Source organism: Mustela lutreola, chromosome 1 (assembly GCF_030435805.1).
Source record: "Mustela lutreola isolate mMusLut2 chromosome 1, mMusLut2.pri, whole genome shotgun sequence".
Classification (NCBI taxonomy): domain Eukaryota; kingdom Metazoa; phylum Chordata; class Mammalia; order Carnivora; family Mustelidae; genus Mustela; species Mustela lutreola.
In genome coordinates, this window is record NC_081290.1 from 128,627,393 (window position 1) to 128,634,553 (window position 7,161).

The following is a 7,161-nucleotide window of genomic DNA, read 5'->3' on the forward strand; positions in this document are numbered from 1 at the left end:
TGGTTTATGAAACTGAATTTATATGAAGATATTTTTATTTACATGTTTGTCTATCCACACAAGGAACATAAAGTACTATTACAGGGCACCAATGAAATGCTATTTGACTCTAACTATCCTTAGCGTGTATTCAATAATCACTATTGTTTTTGAGACTTCCCTCCTCTTTCATTTAGTGGAAAGAAAATTGCTGGGCTATTTCATGCCACCAACGTAGTCCTTCCTAGATGGAAGAGTTGCTACAATTATTTTCTTTCATCTTTGGATTTCTCCAGTCTGTATCCCCTTTCTATATTGGAAAAAAAAGACAAAACATAAAGTATTGGATAATTTGAGTTGGTACACTGTGTAGTTCTCTTTACTCCCCATTCCATCTCTAAAACCCCATGTATAAATTAAAAGAACTAAAATACTTTTTTTTATTTCTTAATCAGAGTCCCAGTTATACTGTCTATGAACAGATAGGATCTAGTAGTTTATTTCACTCTTGCCATAGCCTAGAGTGAATAAAAACAAAAATTCAAATTATAAAATAGCTTACCTTTTCCCCTGTCATTATTTTATAGTGCTAGACATAATCAGAAATCTCCTTATCCCTAATTATTTTTATTAATTAAAAAAAACAGTGAGTTCAGTGCCATTATTACTTTGTACACTTTAAATTTTGGTTTCTTAATATAAAAGCTGATCAATCATATAAAACAACTTTAAAAGAGTTTGTGGGAAGCAGGCACATTTTTTCATCTGTTTTGTGACAAATTTCTTCATCCAAAAGATATTTATTGGATTAATTTTTTAATCCAGAGACTATTTCATTATCCATTGTTTTCACTGACAAAGAAATCCAGCGGTAACAAAAGAAGACATCCATGGCAGTAGAGCTGCTTTATTAGAATGAAGGTAAAAGAAGTAAAAAAAAAAAAAAAAAAAAAAAAAAAAACTCATAAAAGAAAGAGGATGAAAAACAAAAATCATTGAAAGTTAGAATGGTTGTGTTAGAAATTGAGTAGAAAATGATAAAATTCTGGCACAGGAAATCAGTTAATTCAGAATACCTTAATATTTGATAATTGTAAACATTTACTTACCATACTTTTTAGGGCCTTTCCTGTATAAATTCATTTAATTCTCACAGCTTATACTGAGTGGCATATTAGTGACGTATTAGGAAGTCCATCACCGCAACCAAAAAATAATGTATACATCCATCACCCCCAAACTTGTCTTTTCTCTCTCCCTTCCCCCTGCCCAGGTAAACATTGATCTGCTTTATGTTACTATAGACTAGTATAGATCACATTACTATAGACTAGTATTAGTTACCATAGATGTAACCAGACTTACACATAAATGGAATCATAAAGCATGTTCTCCTTTTCTGTCTGGCTCCTCTTCAGAATAGTTATTTTGGAATTCATCCATCTTGATGCATGTATGAATAGTTGATCACTTTTCATTACTCAGTAGTGCTCTATTGTATGGATATAACACCACTTGTTTATCTCTTCACATGGTGATACACGTTTGCGTTGTTTCCAGTTTCTGGTTATTACAAATCAAGCTGCTATGAACATTTGTGTACAAGACTTTTGGTAATTCTCTTGGGTAAATGCCTAGGAATGAAATGGCTAGATCATGTGGTAGTTGTGTATTTAACTCCCAAACATATTGCCAAACAGTTTTCCAAAGCAGTTGCATCATTTTACATTCTTGCCATGAGTTAATGGGCGCTCTACTACCTCTGTATCCTTGCCCACATTTGGCATGGTCAGTCTTTTAAATTTTAATCATTTTTACATTGTGTACAGTGATACCACATTGTGGTTTTAATTATTACTTGCCTAATAACTGATAAGTGAACATCTTTTTGTATGCTTATCTGTCATCCATAAATCTTTCTTTGTGAGCTTTCTCTCCACATCTTTTGCCTATTTTTTATGCGTTTATGTTTTTCCTTAAATTTATTCAGCTGTGAGAGTTCCTTATACATTCTGGTCACAAGTCCTTGAATTTTCTCCTGGTATATGGCTTACTTTTCAATTTTTATGACTTATTTTGAAGTGCAGATTTTTAAAGTTTTGATGAAATCCAATTTATCAATTTACTCCTTTATAGATTATGCCTTTGCTAATGTATGTAAGATATCTTTGCTTAACACAGGGTCACAAAGGTCTTCTCCCATGTTTACCGCTAGACTTATTATCATTTTAGTTTTGACATTTAGGTCTATAATCCAATTTAAGTTATTTTTTATACTGTAAGATAGTATAGCTCAAAGTATTCTGTTCTTTTATTTTTGCATATGGTTGTTCAATTATTCTAGCACTGGTTGTTGAAAGGACTATTTTTTCCATGAAATTGCTCTTTCATCTTTGTCAAAAATTCATTTTCCATGTATGTATGGATCTATTTTTGGATCCTCTCTTCTTTCATAAAACTATTTGTCTCTCTCCTTTTTTTAAAGACTTTATCTATTTATTTGAGAGAGAGAGAGAGAGAGAGCGCGCACAAGAGCAAGAGGAAAGGCAGAGGGAGAAGTGGGTTCACCACTGAGCAGGGAGCCTTCTATTTGTGTATCTTTATGGTAATACCACACTATATGATTGCTATAGCCTTATTGAAGGGCTTGAAACCAGTTAGTACTAGTCTTTTAAATTGTTCTTTTTCAAAGTTGTTTTGTCTGTTCTAAATTTTTTTGTACTTCTAAAAAAGTTTTAGAATCAGCTTGTCAATTTTTATAAAACTCCTGCTGGGATTTTGATTGGAGCGTGTTTTATAGCTGGAAATATGGTTTATCTTGGTACGTATTCCATGCACAATTGAAAAGAGAGCATAGTATTCTCTTGTTGGCTACAGTATTCTATGAATACCAAGTAGTTCAGGTTGGTTAATAAGGCCGATAAGTCTAGTAAATTCTTGATTTTCTCTGTACTTGTTCTATCATTTACTGAGACAGGAATATTGAAATTTCTGACTATTGCTGAGAATATTTCCATTTCTCCTTGCAGTTTTATCTATTCAGTTTCATGTATTTTGAAGTTCTACTTGAGGCATAAATGTTTAGATTTCTTATATGATTTTGAAAAACTGATTTCTATCTGTGGAAAAAGGTTTTCATCAAGTTTGGAGAAATTTTGAACATTATTTCTTCAAATATTTTTTCTGCTCCTCCAAATCTCTTCATCAAGAGCTTGAATTACAAGTACATGAGACATCTTGAAATTTCCTACAACTCACTGATGCTTTATATTTTAAAATCCTTTCCTCTGCTTTTTAAATTATATAATTTCTATTATTATGTCTTCAAGTTCACTAATGTTTTCTTCAATGTTCATCTGTGGTTAATTCTATAAAGATATTTTTCATGTCATACATTGCAGGTTTCACCTCTAAAATTTTGAATTGAACTAAATATTTTTCTATGTCCCTACTGAACACATTGAACATACAAAATATAGTTACAACTGTTTCAATGTCCTTTTTTGCTAATTCTAACACTGTGGCAGTCATCAGTCAATTTTGATTTTCTGAGTAGTCTCCTCATTATGCATTATGTTTTCCTACTTCTTTGGATGCCAATAATCTTGTTTAATAACAAACATCATGAATTTTGCCTGGATTGTTGCTTTATTCTGAGATGCAATTAAGGAACTTAGAAATAATTTAAGCTTTTTGGATCTTGCCTTCCTGAATTTTTTAGGCAGTAGCAGAGGGGTGCCCATTCTAGGGCTAATAATTTCCTAGTACTTGGGCAAGACCTTTCTTGAATTATGAGTTTTTCCATGCTGGCTAGTAGAAACGGGAATCATTCCCAGGCCCATGTGAGTGCCAAACACTGTTCTCTCTAATCCTTTTGGTTAGTTCTTTTCTCATCCTTGGATAGTTTCTTCTTTGCTTGCATGCACTGATCAGTGCTCTGCTGAATATTCACGGGGACCATCTTATGAACTCCAGGGATCTAGCACTGGAGTCTCTTTTCTCCAGTACTCTGTCCTAAGAACTCTAACATTCTGTTCTTCTCAGATTCAACTCTCTGAGATCCAACTTCCTAACTTGAGGAGTCTAACACAGAGTCCCCACCCTGTGTTGCAACCTGGGGTAGTAAATTGGGGAAATGAGCCTTACTTTATCTGTGTCCTTCAGGAATCACTGTTTGAAACCTGATGCCCAGTGTCTTGAAAACAATTTTGATATACCAGTTTTATTTTTCGTGTGTGTGTGTGTTCATTTTTTGTTTGATAAGCAAGAGGGTATTTTCAGTACCTGCTACTATATCTTGTGCAGAAAAGGAACTTTCCCCCCTATCTTTTAAAAAAACAACTAAAGAAGCAAATGAAAAAGCAGTAGATAAAAAGAGAACATGGAAGAATTCTTTTTCCTAGTTTGTTATGATGATGCGCCGTAGCTGATAGATTAGTTTGCCATTGCTGCTGTTACAAATTACTACAATTTAGTGGCTTAAAACAATGCAGATTTATTATTTACAGTTTTGTAGGTCAGGAGTCTGACACAGGTCTCAGAGGTCTAAATTCAAGATGTCAACAGGGCTGCATTTCTTTCTGGGGGCTTTAAGAGACAATCCATTTTCTTGCATTTTCTAGCTTCTAAAGACCACCCACATTCCTCTACTCATGGCTTTCTCATTTCATCTTCAAATCCAGGAAATTCACACCTATCTGACCATTCTTCTGTAGTCACACATCCCTCTGACTACAGCACAGAAAGAAACTCTGTTTTTAAGGACATCTGTCATTAGATTGTGTCCACTTAGATAATTCACTGCACTCTCAGCCACTTAAAGATTCTTAACTTAATCACACCCCAAATTCACTTTTTTTTTGTGACCTGGTTTGGGTCATGATCCCAGAATCCTGAGCTTCCTGCTCCACGGGAAGCCTGCTTCTCCCTCTCCCACTCACCCTGCTTGTGCTCCTTCTCTTGCTGTGTCTCTCTCTGTCAAATAAATAAATAAAATCTTAAAATATATACATATACCTACCATTAGACACTGGAGAAAAATAGTGTAATATTATTGCTGCAAATGGTAGTTAGCCACCTTGGGAAGCCTCATTTTAGCTCATTGAGGTTTTTTTGTTGTTTACTTTCATAAACACACATATATGTATACCTGAATACTTGAATCTTGAATACTAGGCAAAATTCTTTAAATCTTTAAATAGTTAAATTTTGAAATTGCTTTTACTAAAATAAAAGCAGGAAAGTCTTGCAGATTTTACCAACTGTTGACATTGTGGGCAGTTGCTGGGAACAGCTTCTAAACACAGGTGGAAATAAAGAACTCTCTCTCTAGTCATTGGTGAGAATATTGAGCTCAAGACCACACTCTTCTGGTTTCTCACAACTCTGTTTCCCTCAGTTAGAAAGGAAATAGCTGATTAGCCAGGCTTATTTCTATTACTTGGATGTATTTTAGGTCCATTATCCAACACAAAATGACTTGGAAGAAGTTGCCTACCTATACTAAGTTCCTAGAGCTGCCATAACGAATTATCTCAAACTGGTTAGGTTAAAACCACAGAAATTTATTCTCTCAGAATTTTGGAGGCTGGGACTTGCAAAGGAAGAAATTAGAAGGGTTGGTTTCTTTTTAGAGATCTGTGGGAGAATCTGTCCTTTGCCTGTGTCCTATCTTCTGATGACAGTCATCAGTCTGTGGAGGTCCTTGGCTTGTAGCATCTTCCATCTTCACATGGCCTTTTCTTGTGTAACTGCAGCTGTGTCCAAATTTCCTTCTTCTTGTAAGGACGTCAAGCACATTAGATTAATGACCTCATCCTAACTTGATGAAATCTACAAAGATTCTGTTTCAAAATAGGATCAAATTCACAGCTACTGGGGGTGAGGATTTCAACATATCTTTGGGCAGAGGGGACATACAATCATAACACTACCCTACCTGTCGAAGAATTTAAAGTTATGTTAGGAACCACTTAAGCCAAGAATTCACTTAGGCCTCACTTTCTGGACACTTTATAAAATTTAGTGATTTGACTTCACTGTGAAGACTATTACCTCATGCATCAAAGACCTTCCTGGTAAAAATCAAGGAAAATGTTCAAGTCAGACATTGGCTTTTAAAATATTAGATGTATAATTCTGTCTTAGATCTCATCTATATATTATTATAATCTCATCAACCATGTAAAACTTATATTCTTCACCCTTCTGTGTTATCTGGGTACCCCCAGGTTCCCCTACACCTGATTTAACAATTACTTCATCAATGGCTGTTTCATGTCTTCCTGTGAGCTCAGCACCATACTGAAGAGCTAGGAGGAACTGGAAATGCTGTAAATGTGATATTAGAAGACATCAAACAATCTAATCTTCCTACTGTGCTCAGAGGAGGAAACTAAGACCAAAGAGGTTAGTTGTTTCTTAAGTTAACCCTTTAGTTGGTGACAGAGTCAGATATCCCTAGGTATCAGTTGTGTCTTGCTTACTGTTTTTGCTCATTTGACTATTACACTGTAATGCCAGTATAACTCACAAAAATATGTGTGGGGTAGTATCATTTCAATATTCGCTCTCCATCCCTGATTACAGTCAACGTGGAGGAGAAGCCTCCCAATTTCATTGCCAAAAGAGGAATCCTCCCCTCTGCATTTCACTCTAAGGACCTAGAAGTACATTGTAATTTGCCAATATGGCAAATGTGTGTTATTATCACTCTGTACTCTGTCTAATAAATAAACATGTGGGAAAAGCCAAAACCTCTTTTGGGTTCTATGCAGCTGCTGAACTCTCTCAAAGTCGGCTTTCTTCACACCACTCTTATAGTTCTCAACATTTCAGTTTGCTCAAAAAAGCACTGAAGGGTTTCCATGGGCTGGTGCTAATGTCTAGCTCTGAATATAAAAAAGATAGTTATCCATAGAACATTCACATTCTTGATCAAATAATGATTTATGTCTCTAAAACTGGGCAACAAAAATTCAGATTGACTTCTTGTAAGTTACACCTTCTTCACTGCAATTCACTTATGCTATCTCCAATTTTCATTTTCTGTACAATCAGAAATCTCAAGCACTATTGTGGCTTTATACTTTCAGGAATAAATTTTAAGAGGGAACTTGATTAATTTTGCCTCAATCTCTTTTTTAAAAACAAAGAGGAAATATTTCACAGTATGCAAGTATC